The sequence below is a fragment of the Aegilops tauschii genome, chromosome 3 (assembly GCF_002575655.3).
Source record: "Aegilops tauschii subsp. strangulata cultivar AL8/78 chromosome 3, Aet v6.0, whole genome shotgun sequence".
NCBI classification, from domain to species: domain Eukaryota; kingdom Viridiplantae; phylum Streptophyta; class Magnoliopsida; order Poales; family Poaceae; genus Aegilops; species Aegilops tauschii.
In genome coordinates this window covers 563,454,110-563,471,900 of record NC_053037.3, presented here as the reverse complement: position 1 = coordinate 563,471,900, position 17,791 = coordinate 563,454,110, and positions in this window count along the sequence as shown.

Below are 17,791 nucleotides of genomic sequence, written 5' to 3'. Positions count from 1 at the left end.
TTTGAGGCCCTTCTCTCCTTTCTCGTATGGCCTATTAAGGCCCAATACGAATTCCCGTAACTCTCCGGTACTCCGAAAAATACCCGAATCACTCGGAACCTTTCCGATGTCCGAATATAGTCGTCCAATATATCGATCTTTATGTCTCGACCATTTCGAGACTCCTCATCATATCCCCGGTCTCATTTGGGACTCCGAACTCCTTCGGTACATCAAAACTCAATAAAACTATCATCGTAATGTTAAGCGTGCGGACCCTACGGGTTCGAGAACTATGTAGACATGACCGAGACACCTCTCCGGCCAATAACCAATAGCGGGACCTGGATGCCCATCTTGGCTCCCACATATTCTACGAAGATCTTTATCGGTCAGACCGCATAACAACATACGTTGTTCCCTTTGTCATCGGTATGTTACTTGCCCGAGATTCGATCGTCGGTATCTCGATACCTAGTTCAATCTCGTTACCGGCAAGTCTCTTTACTCGTTCCATAATACATCATCCCGCAACTAACTCATTAGTCACAATGCTTGCAAGGCTTATAGTGATGTGCATTACCGAGTGGGCCCAGAGATACCTCTCCGACAATCGGAGTGACAAATCCTAATCTCGAAATACGCCAACCCAACAAGTACCTTTCGAGACACCTGTAGAGCACCTTTATAATCACCCATTTACGTTGTGACGTTTGGTAGCACACAAAGTGTTCCTCCGGTAAATGGGAGTTGCATAATCTCATAGTCATAGGAACATGTATAAGTCATGAAGAAAGCAATAGCAACATACTAAACGATCGGGTGCTAAGCTAACGGAATGGGTCAAGTCAATCACGTCATTCTCCCAATGAGGTGATCCCGTTAATCAAATGAAAACTCATGTCTATGGCTAGGAAACATAGCCATCTTTGATTAACGAGCTAGTCAAGTAGAGGCATACTAGTGACACTCTGTTTGTCTATGTATTCACACATGTATTATGTTTCCGGTTAATACAATTCTAGCATGAATAATAAACATTTATCATGATATAAGGAAATATATAATACTTTATTATTGCCTCTAGGGCATATTTCCTTCAGCAACCCCTCAGTATTTGATACTAGTTCAGTTGCTAAAGATTAGTAACTCGAAACGGGAGTTACAGAATGAACAGAGACTAGTTAAGGGTGAAGTGACGATTTGTGTTGGAAGTAGTTCCAAGATTGATATGACCATCATCGTACACTCCCTATACTTTCGGGATTAGTGTTGAACCTAAATAAATGTTGTTTGCGTTGAGCATGAATATGATTTGATGATGTTTATTGCAATACGGTTATTCATTTAAATTAGAGAATAATTGTTGTTCTGTTTACATGAATAAAACCTTCTATGGTTATACACCAAATGAAAATGGTTTGTAGGATCTCGATCGTAGTGATACACATATTCATAATATTGAAGCCAAAAGATGCAAAGTTAATAATGATAGTGCAACTTAATTGTGGCACTGCCGTTTAGGTCATATTGGTGTAAAGCGCATGAAGAAACTCCATGCTGATGGGATTTTGGAATCACTTGACTATGAATCACTTGATGCTTGCGAACCATGCCTTATGGGCAAGATGACTAAGACTCCGTTCTCCGGAACAATAGAGCGAGCAACTGACTTATTAGAAATAATACATACTGATGTATGTGATCCGATGAGTGTTGAGGGTCGCGACGGTTATTGTTATTTTCTGACCTTCACAGGTGATTTGAGCAGATATGGGTATATCTAATTGATGAAACATAAATCTGAAACATTTGAAAAGTTCAAATAATTTTAGAGTGAAGTGGAAAATCATCATAACAAGAAAATAAAGTTTCTACGATCTGATCATGGAGGAGAATATTTGAGTTACGAGTTTGGTCTTCATTTGAAACAATGCGGAATAGTTTTGCAACTCACGCCACGTGGAACACCACAACATAATGGTGTGTCCGAACATCGTAACCGTACTTTATTAGATATAGTGCAATCTATGATGTCTCTTACCGATTTACCACTATCGTTTTGGGGTTATGCATTAGAGACAGCTGCATTCACGTTAAATGGGCACCATCTAAATCCGTTGAGATGACACAATATGAACTTTGGTTTGGAAAGAAACCAAAGTTGTCGTTTCTTAAAGTTTGGGGTTGCAATGCTTATGTGGAAAAGTTTCATCCTGATAAGCTCAAACCCAAATCAGAGAAATGTGTCTTCATAGGATACCCAAAGGAGAGTTGGGTACACCTTCTATCACAGATCTGAAGGCAAGACATTCGTTGCTAAGAATGGATCCTTTCTTGAGAAGGAGTTTCTCTCGAAAGAAGTGAGTGGGAGGAAAGTAGAACTTGATGAGGTAACTGTACCTGCTCCCTTATTGGAAAGTAGTTCATCACAGAAATCTGTTCCTGTGACTCCTACACCAATTAGTGAGGAAGCTAATGATGATGATCATGTAACTTCAGATCAAGTTACTACCGAACCTCGTAGGTCAACCAGAGTGAGATCCGCACCAGAGTGGTACGGTAATCCTGTTCTGGAGGTCATGTTACTTGACCATGACGAACCTACGAACTATGAGGAAGCAATGATGAGCCCAGATTCCGCGAAATGGCTTGAGGCCATGAAATCTGAGATGGGATCCATGTAGAACAAAGTGTGGACTTTGGTTGACTTGCCCGATGATCGGCAAGCCATAGAAAATAAATGGATCTTCAAGAGGAAGACGGACGCTGATAGTAGTGTTACTATCTACAAAGCTAGACTTCTCGAAAAAGGTTTTGACAAAGTTCAAGGTGTTGACTAGAATGAGATTTTCTCACTCGTAGCGATGCTTAAAGTCTGTATGAATCGTGTTAGCAAATTGCCACATTTTATGGAATCTGGAAAATGGATGTCAAAACTACATTCCTTAATGGATTTCTTAAAGAAGAGTTGTATATCATGCAACCAGAAGGTTTTGTCGATCCTAAAGGTGCTAACAAAATATGCAAGCTCCAGCGATCCATCTATGGACTGGTGCAACCATCTCGGAGTTGGACTATACGATTTGATGAGTTGATCAAAGCATATAGTTTTATACAGACTTGCGGTGAAGCCTGTATTTACAAGAAAGTGAGTGGGAGCACTAAAGCATTTCTGATAAAGTACATGTGAATGACATATTGTTGATTAGAAATAATGTAGAATTTTCTGGAAAGCATAAAGGAGTATTTGAAAGGAGTTTTTCAAAGAAATATCTCGGTGAAACTGCTTACATATTGAGCATCAAGATCTATAGAGATAGATCAAGACACTTGATAAGTTTTTTCGATGAGCACATACCTTGACAAGATTTTGAAGTATTTCAAAATGGAACAGTCAAAGAAAGGGTTCTTGCCTGTGTTACAAGGTGTGAAGTTGAGTCAGACTCAAAACCCAACCACGGCAGAAAGTAGAAAGAGAATGAAAAGTCATTCCCTATGCCTCAGTCATAGGTTCTATAAAGTATGCTATGCTGTGTACCAGACCTATTGTGTACCTCACCAACAGTTTGGCAAGAGGGTACAATAGTGATCTAGGAGTAGATCACTAGACGGCGGTCAAAATTATCCTTAGTGGAATAAGGAAATATTTCTCAGTTATGGAGGTGATAAAGAGTTTGTCGTAAAGAGTTACGTCGATACAAGCTTTAAAACCGATCTGGATGACTCTAAGTCTCGATCTAGATACATATTGAAAGTGGGAACTATTAGCTAGAGTAGCTCCATGCAGAGCATTATAGACATAGAAATTTGCAAAATACTTACGGATCTGAATGTGTCAGACATGTTGACTAAAATTATCTCACAAGCAAACCATGATCACACCTTAGTACTCTTTGGGTGTTAATGACATAGCGATGTGAACTAGATTACTGACTCTAGTAAACCCTTTGGGTGTTCGTCACATGTCGATATGAACTATGGGTGTTAACCACATAAAGATGTGAACTATTGATGTTAAATCACATGTCGATGTGAACTAGATTATTGACTCTAGTGCAAGTGGGAGACTGAAGGAAATATGCCCTAGAGACAATAATAAAGTTATTATTTATTTCCTTATTTCATGATAAATGTTTATTATTCATGCTAGAATTGTATTAAACCGGAAACTTGATACATGTGTGAATACATAGACAAAACAATGTGTCCCTAGTATGCCTCTACTTGACTAGCTTATTCATCAAAGATGGTTATGTTTCCTAGCCATAGACATGTGTTGTCATTTGATGAAGGGGATCACATCATTAGGAGAATGATGTGATGGACGAGACCCATTCATTAGCTTAGCATTGTGATCGTTACAGTTTTATTGCTATTGCTTTCTTCATGACTTATACATGTTCCTATGACTATGAGATTATACAACTCCCGAATACCGGAGGAACACTTTGTGTGCTACCAAATGTCACAACGTAACTGGGTGATTATAAAGGTGCTCTACAGGTGTCTCCGATGGTACTTGTTGAGTTGGCATAGATCAAGATTAGGATTTGTCACTCCGATTGTCGGAGAGGTATCTCTGGGCCCTCTCGGTAATGCACATCACTATAAGCCTTGCAAGCAATGTGACTAATGAGTTAGTTACAGGATGATGCACTACGGAACGAGTAAAGAGACTTGCCGGTAATGAGATTGAGCTAGGTATTGAGATACCGACGATCGAATCTCGGGCAAGTAACATACCGATGACAAAGGGAACAACGTATGTTGTTATGCGGTTTGACCGAGAAAGATCTTCATAGAATATGTGGGAGCCAATATGAGCATCCAGGTTCCGCTATTGGTTATTGACCGGAGACGTGTCTCGGTCATGTCTACATAGTTATCGAACCCGTAGGGTCCGCACGCTTAACGTTCTGTGATAATTTGTATTATGAGTTATGTGATTTGATGTACCGAAGGTGGTTCAGAGTCCCGGATGAGATCGGCGACATGACGAGGAGTCTCGAAATGGTCGAGGCGTAAAGATCGATATATTGGACGACTATATTCGGATATCGGAAAGGTTCCGAGTGATTCGTGTATTTTTCGGAGTACCCGGGAGTTACGAGAATTCGTATTGGGCCTTAATGGGCCATACGGGAAAGGAGAGAAAGGCCTCAAAGGGTGGCTGCACCCCTCCCCATGGACTGCTCCGAATTGGACTAGGGAGGGGGGGGCTTCCTTCCTTCTCCTTCTCCCTTCCCTTTTTCCTATTCCATGTGGGAGGTGGAATTCTACTAGGACTAGGGAGTCCTAGTAGGACCCCACACTTGGGCGCGCCCTATGAGGGCCGGCCTCCTCCTCCTTCCATCCTTTATATACGTGGCCAGGGGCACCCCATTGACACAACAATTGATCATTGATCTTTTAGCCGTGTGCGGTGCCCCCCTCCACCATAATCCACCTTGGTCATATCGTAGCGGTGCTTAGGCGAAGCCCTGCGCCGGTAGCATCATCATCACCGTCATCACGCTGTCGTACTGACGAAACTCTCCTGCGAAGCTTTGCTGGATCGGAGCTCGCGGGACGTCATCGAGTTGAACGTGTGCTGAACTCGGAGGTGCCCTGCGTTCGGTACTTGGATTGGTCGGATCGTGAAGACGTAGGACTACATCAACCGCGTTGTGCTAACGCTTCCACTTTCGGTCTACGAGGGTACGTGGACACACTCTCTCCTCTCGTTGCTATGCATCACCATGATCTTGCGTGTGCGTAGGAATTTTTTTGAAATTACTACGTTCCCCAACATAAAGCACCATGTACAAGTAGAGGGTACAGCGGGTTGCGGGGGAGTGGACCGCTGTAGATAGATGGGGACGATGATGAAGATGTTGGTGAAGATGACGGAGGTGTTGGTTCAGATTGCAGTGACGATGATGGCCCTGGCGGCGTTCCGGCGCCACCGGGAGAGAGGGGGAGAGAGCCCCCCTTCTTCTTCTTCTTCCTTGACCTTCCCCCTAGATGGGAGAAGGGTTTCCCCTCTGGTCCATGGCCTCCATGGCAGCGGAGGGGCGAGTGCCCCTCCGAGATTGGATCTCTCTCTCTCTCTCTGTTTCCTTCTGTTTCTGCGCTCCCTCATTCTGCCCTTTCACCGTTTCTTAAATTCTCGGAGATCCGTAACTCCGATTGGGCTGAAATTTGGACACGGTTTTTATCCGGATATTGGCTTTCTTGCAGTGAAAGAAGGGCACCAAGCGCCTGAACCCGTGGGGCGCGCCCCTCACCCTCGTGGGCCCCTCGGGAATTGTCTCGCGTTGATTCAACTTCCCAAAATTCACATATATTCCAAAAAAACTTCGTCAGTTTTTATCCCGTTTGGACCCCGTTTGATATGGATTTTGATGGGGAATGCGACAGAAAACAAAAAATTGCCGACCTATGCACCAGCCCAGGACCACTATGGAGACTGCATACATGGTTTGATCTTTTTCGTTACCGACTCGTAGCGCAGCGGGAAGTAGAGTCGATGACGATCGGCGGTGCAGATCCCCGCAGCTAGGATTTACAACCTCCCAACCGCGAGGATGTATACCCTCATCTGCTCCTCAGACAGCCCTCCGGGAGACGGTCGAACAGCCCCCCGGACGGTGTCGCGGACAGCCCTTCGGGAGGACCTTCGAAACTCGAACGGTCACTCGGACAGCCCTTCGGGAGGACCTTCGAAACTCGGACGGTCACACGGACAGCCCTTCGGGAGGCACTCACGAACTAAGACCGAAACTACGATCTCTCTACAGAGTTGCACACATACGGTGTCATCTATCCGGCAGGGCTTCGCCGTCCAGAACTAGTTCCTGCCGGAACCCAGACAGCCTTACGGCTCTACGAAACTCTTTTCGTGGGAGGGAGAGAAGAAGCCAGATAATGCATGGCATGTGTATGAGAGCAAGGGATGAGTGTGGAGGGCTGCCCCTCCACCTCTATTTATAGGAAATCCCAAGGGGGTAGGGTAGTTTCACAAAAAACCCAAAATGCACATGAATGAAGTCCTTCCACAAGGACCTAGGAGTGAAACCAAGGAACAAGAGGGTCCCCAAGGGGGGATACCCCATGTGTCCGGCCACACCCCCATGAGGGGCCCAAAAAATGGCTCCTATCCATCCATGTCATCCCCAAGATCTTTTGGAGCAAAGCCCCAAAAGGTGGCTTTCCATAAAGTAACCATAAAGCTGATTTTCACTATTCACGACGACATTTTTCAACGTCTGATCGAACTGAAAATATTTATGTGGGCTAAGAACATTTCCAGTACCCACTAAAATGATTTTCAACGCGTTCCGAAACAATTCCGGTTTTAGTGATTTTCATCTGCGAAACGCATCTGAAGTGGCTCCGGCAGCTCCGGAACATTTCCGGTTTTTATCTCAGAAAATTCCAAAAAGCTTCCAGAATGATTCTGGCATCCTCCAAGAATTATCAGGCATGTGCCGAAACCAATTTGACTTAATGGTGTATCCCGAAACAACTTTTCGGTATCATTGAAACTTATCCGATGAACTCTCTCTGCGGTACGATTCCGCTGTCCGAAACTTTTTCGGTGATTTTCTCTCAGACTCCCTGTCTAGTATTCAGCAGATAGATGACCCTTAAGCGTGTGACCCTATAGGTTCGGTGAAGTATAGACATGACCCGGAACCCCTTCCGATCAATGATCAACATCGGAGCCGTGGACACCCATATTGACCCCTATACCCACACGAATAAATATTCGAGTGAACCTCCAGTTGCCGTGTGCTATTCCTGTTGCTTCGCGATATGTTACAAATACCCGAGGTGAGACATGTTGGCATTCCCATGGATCAACAACTTGTCCACTATGCTAGTTACCTTGTTACCGGTATTGTTCTCTTTTCTCGTTATCGTGTTCCGGCATCCCCGTGATCAAATCACAAAGTGTCTGGCCAGACGATGATGGATACCGTAACACCGAGAGGGCCCAGAGATATCTCTCCATCGTCGGAGGAGCAAATCCCAATCTTGAGCTATCAAGTTACTTGACACACTTTTCCATGAACCCGTAAGCCGCCGTAATAGCCACCCATTTACGGATGACGTTTAACAAACCCCAAAGTTCATGAAGCAAGCATGAAGAAACTCGATACTCTCATGGTCTAAGGAATCATGCAAACGTTAACCATCTCTGTGTTATGTACCAATAAACTTGTGACGAATGAATCTCATAGCATAACATCAATCCGGGTCGATTCAACACAAATGTTCTCTAAACATTGTGCCCTCAAAGTTGCTGGCATAGACATGCCCATGACCAGGAAAACAGAATCATCATGCAACACTTGAGCTAGTCTTAGAGGCCAGACTAGGAATACTTCTTACCGTTTATTATTCCACACGTGCATTTGAGTCTTCCTCCGAGCCTCGTGGATATTGCAGGCTCGAGAATCATTGCAGTTATAGCATGGAACATACACATAATTATGAACTCGGAGATAAATAATATCATTTATTATTGCCTCTAGGGCATATCTCCTACAGACTCCCACTTGCACTAGAGTCAATAATCTAGCTTATGCTAATGCACTTCACACCTGTGGCACACCGGTGTAAATATGCTTCGCTTGTGGTATAGCCTGGTGTCCAACGGATCTGACGACTTTAGTTCCGTGTGTATCTTTGCATGTCCTCGCGTTTTCACGTTTTCACAAAATTCATATTTTGTGTGGACTTGGCTTTGTATGTATGTGAATCACAGGTCGAACCTGGATTCCTCAGACTGAGTTATGGAGCAACTACCTGCAGTAGTGTCCCATTGTCAAAAGCCATCTTGTAACTATACTAAGTTCATGAATGAACTATATGATTCAACATCTTCTTTGTCGCTTCTAAAGCGTCAACATACTTAGCCCTTGTTATAGAATTCGCCACAGTAACTAGTTTGAACAAATTCCAACTAACTGTGCCACCACATTGTGTGTTACACAAAAACCTTAATTTAAATCGAAAATCGCATGGAGAAAAGATGAAGACTCTATCGATGTAACATTTTACAACGAACTCTTCATGATCTCTGCTTGCGAGAAAACCATGTCATCAGTACTTACTCTAGTACTCTGTGACATCTTTCACTGTTGTCCCATGATCAGTAATTTGATCACTTTGGTATCCATACTCGCAACACCTTGGGAGTATCGGACATATCTGGTTGTTTTACATACCATGGAATACATGATTAATCCAAACACAAAAGTGTGTGGAATCTGCATCATGTATTTTACTCATCAGTGTTTTGGGACACCGAGTCTTGCAAAAACTCTTTCCATGTGACTTTGGCAAGAATCACTCCTTAGCGTTTTAAATGCTAAAAGGTTTTAGCATCTTGTCAATATGTATTCATTGCTTAGCCCCATTAGGTAAATCTATCTCCATAGATCATCATGCCTAATATTGAGGCTATTTAGCCTAAGCACTTCATCGAAAAACTATTTTCAAATGAAGTCCTAATTTGTGTCAAGAAATTTATTTCCAATTACCAATGTGCCAAGCACATAAGGTTTTTAGAAATATTATTACGCTCCCACTTACTTTCTTGAATTACAAGCATCTTCGTTACCCATTGATGAAGTCAAAACCCCTTTGACCATTTCAACAAAACACGAAGATTCCAACTCCATTTTGCTCTCTTCTGTCCATTGCTGGAACTCTGAAGTTTCCATACCTACTAGCATCCTCTGGATCGACAAATTACTTTGGACTGTATCATATACAAGTCCTAGCTTTCATTTCCATCAGATGGAAATCCTTTTATCATCCATGTTTCATATCTCATGATTGAAATATGTATTAATTGCTAGTTCAACCCGAACCGACTTTAAGCATCGCTACGATGAAAACAACCTCATCGTATTATTTCAACAAGTCGAGCTTTATGGATAAAACATTTTATGCGTATCAGTTTTAAGTTCCATAAATATTCGTTAGACTCTAAGTCTTCCGAAAGGTGTATCAAGGTTTTAATCTTGAATCACTTATATGGAAACTAACTCGGGTTGTATTGGCATTTAGCCAATTCCGGAGTCAGGGCCCATCAACGCTTTCTTGTGTATCGTAGGTATAATGTTGTCTAACAACAATATCTCGTTTTCGCACCTGAGAGGTTTGCACGAGCCTTGCCTACGTGGTTCAGCTGCAAGTTCGACCGAAGTTCATACATTTTATTGTAGAGACTTCTGTATCAGTCGCAGTAGGAAACTCTGGAATTTCTTCCAAGGTCTCTTTCCTTTGATCTGATGAAGATACTGTTTATCTCGTCAAGTTGCACTATTCTCCCACTCACCTTTTAGAAAGAACCATTCTCTTTAAAAGCACACCGTTTCGCGGCAAAACTATTTGCCTCGGTATAGTGAGGGAGGAATACCCAACATTTTGGTATAACCTACAAAGTAGCACTTGTCTGATTTGGAATAGGTTTGTAACCTTTTACACAAGCCCCATATTCCAAATGTTAAGAAAAGATATAACATGGTTGGGCGTACCATACCATGGCTTCATTTCAACAGACCCGATGTAGCTCTTTTCAGTGTAAAAGCCGCAGTCTCTAAAGCATCACTTTAAAAGGGATAATGGCAAATTTATTTATGTCATCTTTGACCTTACCATGTCATAAATGGTTTGATTACATCTCCACGGACTTTCCACTTGCAGTGGTGTTCCGGGAGGTGCAAGTTTATGAAATCCCTTTCACAACTCATCAGACATTCGCTAAACATGTAACTCAAATATTCCTTTGTGCAATCAAATTGCAGAAACATAATTTTCTTGTTACAATAACTTCTACTTCATTTTTGAGAACCTTTCGAATGATTTCAAAAGATCCAGACTTACGTCTCATCAAGTAAATATCCATATATCTACTTGAGTCATTTCTGAAGATAAATAAATCCACCACTAACAACACTTATCGGACTACACACATCAAATGTATGATCACTAATAAGTTTGTTGTTCGTTCCTTATGGCCTGTGAACGGTATTTTAGTCACTTCACTTTTCGGAGGAAAGTTGCAAGTGTCAGATGATTCAAAATCAAAAAGACTTCAAAATCCATCATAATGGAATTTTCCATGCGGGTTTCTCCAATGTGACCAAATGTAGTGCCACACTTGTGTGGTATTCTTTTAGTCTTGCGACATTTAGCGTCAGTGTTATGGATGTATCATATTACCCTCAATATTCATAACATACGTCCCATCGATGATGGAAGTATGGCCCTTATGTTATTCATAATACTTAACAACAATTGTTGTTTTTATGAACAACTCTTTTGCAACAAACATTGTGCAATGGGCTAGAGTGTATGAAACTCTAAAATGAATTATGAAAGTAAACCCAGAGGTATTGTATTATTATCAATATTCATAACATACATCTCATTCATCATGAAAGTATGGCCCTTGTGTTATTCATAACATCGAACATAAAAAGTTCTCTTATGAACAACCTTCTTGCAAAATGCCTTATGCAATGGGATAGAGTTTGTAAAACTCTAAATGAATTATGAAAATAAATACAGATGGCAATACACCGATGGAAGGTATAGTAACATTTACTATGTTCCCTGTGTATACCTTAACCTCATTTCTAGCTAGTCTTTCAGGCCATAGTAGTTCTTACATCGAGTTGCAACAGAATGCAATCGAGCGGGCATTTTTGTGATGAACTCACAATACCCAAGAATTAGTGATTAACATGTTTAACCATAATTCGCAAGAACTATATCTTTGACCAGCCTTCTATACATCAAAAACTTGTATGACATTCATACATGAGCTGGATATTCCAGTCTTCTTTCCTTTTGCCTTTATACTTCTAGCAGTTTAACTTTTAGTATTTCTCCTACTCTCAGAAGAAGCACCCAACTTAAGAGTGGCATTAGCCCCGGACTTCCTAGGCATGTAAGTCATACTAACACCCTTTGGACACTTCCTTTTTCTTGAAGTTGTTGTTTTATTCACCTTTCATTATATGACAGGCGTTCTTCTGGATCCCTTTCCCAACAGTCAAATGCATAGTAAACACTTTTACTAATACTTGCAAACAAACATTGCTTTGTTTGTATCTAAAAATAATTTTCAGTTCCATGAATATCATATAACTATCCCAACTTTCGAAGTTTGGGTTTCATGGAAGCAAACATATTCCACTTGACCGTAACAGAATTCTAGCTTTTGGATCAAAGGACGGGAGTCACATGATCCATAGCATTAGCGGGAGGATACGGAAAGCATGCGATAGGACAAAGTCCTTCTCGGCACTTTTGAGGACAATCCTCATATTACGGTACCAATTGTAAAGTTTTAACCAGATATTTAACAGCTATTCAATTTTAACAGGGAAGGTGGAAACGCGAGCCATTATTCTACAACTATTTTGCATATAACACTTAGACAATGTTCATAATTAATTGCACTAAGAATTAAACATGTTAATTCAACAGTGCGCTCCCACTCAAATCAATATCTCTCAAAATTAATTGTGAGTGATACAAGACCCACATTTCATTTGTTCGCCATTGGTGTAACACCACTGATGACGAAAAATCTCAACCGGTAGGACAACTTGCCAATCACATCTCTATGTGACTCTTGTTCATCTTTCGATGCGTGTGTTCCGAGCTCATGACGGTCATGCCTGAACGTCAAGACAACCAAGTGATCTCGTTGCGAGGTCTCAACTCACCCGCCTCACACTTCTCTAATCGTTCGTACCCGTGTGACACGGCGCACCCCGAAAAGATAGGTGCCGTGATGGTGCTACACTTGGGAGAACACTAACTACTTGGTATTTTAAGTGAGAGATCACCCTAATAAAAGCGACTAGCGCGCAATCAAGAAGGGTGCATCATAAGGGATAAACATCTCAGGCAATTCATAATAGCATGATATGGTATAGCCCTTTCTGACGGAGAAGTCTTTCATTTCTTCGTCTTCGGCATTCGCGTCGGTGTTCACCTTCGCGAAGATTGCCACCACCTTGTCGATGCACCAGATAATATTGCTATCTCTATAGCTAACAAAATAATGCATTACAACAAGGTTGACACGCAGGTCATTAAAGTGCAATCATATGGCTCCAACCATCATGCCGAATCATGACACGCAGGTCATGTTAATCAAATTACATCATATAGTCATCTCATACATAATCGAATTAGTATGAGCACTGCTATACCACATCATATGCACATCCTGCAAAACCAAGTTAGACGCCTCTAATCGGTTTATGCAAAATTTATTTTACGTGGCCTCTAAGGTTTTGACTTAAACCGCAGCGACCAACGTTTTATCATCAAGTATGATTATTCAAGTTGCTAGACTAACATCTCGGGGTGTATGAAACACGGGATAATTAAATCTCGATCCCCATACTAAACTTCGTCATACGCATGACCCCCGTGCAGATCATATCTGCAATGCCCTTTCATCTGCGAATTTCATCTTTCTTTTGACTACGGCAGAAACCAAAGAACTGATAGCACTTCCATGATCAATCAGGATCACGGATTGCCAGAACTTTGTCAAATTTCACCATGCTGTCTCGAGATTGAGCAAACGCAAATTCTAGGGAAGCAACAAGAACCTCGGGTAACAGATTTCATCTGTCACCCGCATAAATAATTTTCAGCAATAGATCTCATCTACTACCTAATTATATTATGCAATACCCATACATCTCCATGTATTCTAGATCGAAACCTGCATCTACGCATAGCACGGCTCTTGATGCCACTGATGGGGAACGCGACAGAAAACAAAAAAATTGCCGACCTACGCACCAGCCCAGGACCACTATGGAGACTGCATACATGGTTTGATCTTTTTCGTTACCGACTCGTAGCGCAGCGGGAAGTAGAGTCGATGACGATCGGCGGTGCAGATCCCCGCAGCTAGGATTTACAACCTCCCAACCGCGAGGATGTATACCCTCATCTGCTCCTCAGACAGCCCTCCGGGAGACGGTCGAACAGCCCCCCGGACGGTGTCGCGGACAGCCCTTCGGGAGGACCTTCGAAACTCGAACGGTCACTCGGACAGCCCTTCGGGAGGACCTTCGAAACTCGGACGGTCACACGGACAGCCCTTCGGGAGGCACTCACGAACTAAGACCGAAACTACGATCTCTCTACAGAGTTGCACACATACGGTGTCATCTATCCGGCAGGGCTTCGCCGTCCAGAACTAGTTCCTGCCGGAACCCAGACAGCCTTACGGCTCTACGAAACTCTTTTCGTGGGAGGGAGAGAAGAAGCCAGATAATGCATGGCATGTGTATGAGAGCAAGGGATGAGTGTGGAGGGCTGCCCCTCCACCTCTATTTATAGGAAATCCCAAGGGGGTAGGGTAGTTTCACAAAAAACCCAAAATGCACATGAATGAAGTCCTTCCACAAGGACCTAGGAGTGAAACCAAGGAACAAGAGGGTCCCCAAGGGGGGATACCCCATGTGGCCGGCCACACCCCCATGAGGGGCCCAAAAAATGGCTCCTATCCATCCATGTCATCCCCAAGATCTTTTGGAGCAAAGCCCCAAAAGGTGGCTTTCCATAAAGTAACCATAAAGCTGATTTTCACTATTCACGACGACATTTTTCAGCATCTGATCGAACTGAAAATATTTATGTGGGATAAGAACATTTCCAGTACCCACTAAAATGATTTTCAACGCGTTCCGAAACAATTCCGGTATTAGTGATTTTCATCTGCGAAACGCATCTGAAGTGGCTCCGGCAGCTCCGGAACATTTCCGGTTTTTATCTCAGAAAATTCCAAAAAGCTTCCAGAATGATTCTGGCATCCTCCAAGAATTATCAGGCATGTGACGAAACCAATTTGACTTAATGGTGTATCCCGAAACAACTTTTCGGTATCATTGAAACTTATCCGATGACCTCTCTCTGCGGTACGATTCCGCTGTCCGAAACTTTTTCGGTGATTTTCTCTCAGACTCCCTGTCTAGTATTCAGCAGATAGATGACCCTTAAGCGTGTGACCCTATAGGTTCGGTGAAGTATAGACATGACCCGGAACCCCTTCCGATCAATGATCAACATCGGAGCCGTGGACACCCATATTGACCCCTATACCCACACGAATAAATATTCGAGTGAACCTCCAGTTGCCGTGTGCTATTCCTGTTGCTTCGCGATATGTTACAAATACCCGAGGTGAGACATGTTGGCATTCCCATGGATCAACAACTTGTCCACTATGCTAGTTACCTCGTTACCGGTATTGTTCTCTTTTCTCGTTATCGTGTTCCGGCATCCCCGTGATCAAATCACAAAGTGTCTGGCCAGACGATGATGGATACCGTAACACTGAGAGGGCCCAGAGATATCTCTCCATCGTCGGAGGAGCAAATCCCAATCTTGAGCTATCAAGTTACTTGACACACTTTTCCATGAACCCGTAAGCCGCCGTAATAGCCACCCATTTACGGATGACGTTTAACAAACCCCAAAGTTCATGAAGCAAGCATGAAGAAACTCGATACTCTCATGGTCTAAGGAATCATGCAAACGTTAACCATCTCTGTGTTATGTACCAATAAACTTGTGACGAATGAATCTCATAGCATAACATCAATCCGGGTCGATTCAACACAAATGTTCTCTAAACATTGTGCCCTCAAAGTTGCTGGCATAGACATGCCCATGACCAGGAAAACAGAATCATCATGCAACACTTGAGCTAGTCTTAGAGGCCAGACTAGGAATACTTCTTACCGTTTATTATTCCACACGTGCATTTGAGTCTTCCTCCGAGCCTCGTGGATATTGCAGACTCGAGAATCATTGCAGTTATAGCATGGAACATACACATAATTATGAACTCGGAGATAAATAATATCATTTATTATTGCCTCTAGGGCATATCTCCTACAGATTTTATGTGAAATAAAAACATACAACAAACAGGAACTGGCACTAGGCACTAGATCAATATGTTAGTCCCAAAAAATAGTATAAAAAGTTGCCAAAAGTATGTAAAAGTGGTAGAATATTGGCATGGAACAATCAAAAATTATAGATACGACGGAGACGTATCAAGTTGCTGTTGACCTCCGGCTCCGGCTGGGGGGGCACGAAGGCGCCGATGAATTCAAGGTCGTGCTCCTACACGTGCGAGACCTCGTCAGCGGCGATGGAAACCTCTACTGGCCTTTGATCAAGTAGAGTATGGTGCACGGGGTTTCTTCGGCCTCCAAACACATGTCTGTGGCGTAAAACATTCGAAAGGCAACGAAAATGGAATATTCTATATATATATATATATATATATATATATTGGTGCGACATGTAATTACCGTGAGGGCGTTGAGCTCAGCCAAAGACGAAGGCCCACCTAGCGTGCGAGAGACTGAAGACGGGCTGCTATGAGCGGGAGCGACTGCGAGAGGACGCCCGGTTGCATGAGCAAGTGATGGTGCGGTGGTGTTGTTGTTCACGGAGTTGCTCCCGACGAAACTGGGCAACGGGAAATCATGTACCGTCTTGTCTGGATTTTCCTTCGTCCAGTTGATGATAGCTGGAACGAAGTTAGTAGCGAAATCATTTCTGCAGGCAGTTACAGCTGCATTGACTGCCTGCTGTAGCAACTCATTTTTCTCCTCGGCTGTTTTTTTCGCGTCCTCAGCTGCTTTTTTCTCGACCGCAAGCTTCACCTTCTCATTGATGTCCGCATGACTAAACTTCTTTTTCTGCTTCTTGGCCTCCGGGACCTCATTGTAAAACACCTTCCATGTGACGCCGTCTCCAGCGCCGTGCACACGACCGTATTGCGGCCGCTGGCCCAAAGGGAGTCCCTTATGTTCGTTCAAGGCCCGGTTGAGAGGGGTGTCCCACTTGGGCCTCATCGGAGAAGTAGGGCTTTCGGCTGCAAGCTGGTGTTGCTTGTCCTGCAGAAGGAGCGTGAACCGTTTAGGAATGTGTAGTCGACTAGCTCCGGAGGTAAATGTAAGGTGGTAAAAGAATAATTACTGGTAGTCTAATCAATTTCCTCGTGATCTGGTCCGTGTAAAAAACCTTCTTTTCCTTGTCCCACTTGTAGCGGGCCCTGATGAAGTGAAAGTGCAACTATCCCTGGGTGGTTTTGGTAATTCCTAACAACATATAGCTCATTGAGCTAATGCTATTTCAAGATAAATATTTTAGGAAAGCTCAATGATTGGCATGGCATGGATTAGAAAGTGGACCCCTCAAAATGCTAAGGACAAAAGATTGGCTCAAGCTCAAAGCACAAGACTCTACATTTTACTTTTAGTGATCCAAGATCACATTGAGTCCATAGGAAAAGCCAATACTATTAAAAGGGGGTGAGGTGTTGCTTAATGAGTTACTTGCTCAAAATGCTTAGTGATATGCTCCAAAAACCCTGAACTACTTTCTCTTATCCACATATGTCCCAAACCAAAAGTCAAACTCGGCCCCACCAAAATCTTCTATCCGGCACCACCGAGTTCACTTGACATACCACTGCCACAAACCCTAGTCACTTCGGTCTCACCGATAGGGATCTCGGTCTCACCGAGATGGGATTGCAACCTCTCTATTTCCCTTCAGAACGTTTCGGTCCAACCGAGATGAGCGATCGGTCCCACCGAGATTGCAATGCAAACTCTCTGTTTCCCCTTCGTAACGTTTCAGTCTAACCGAAATGAGCGAATCGGTCCCACCGAGTTTGCCTCACCAACTCTCTGTTTGTCTATTACCAAAACCGGTCCCACCGATTTTGTGTAATCAGTCTCACCGAGAT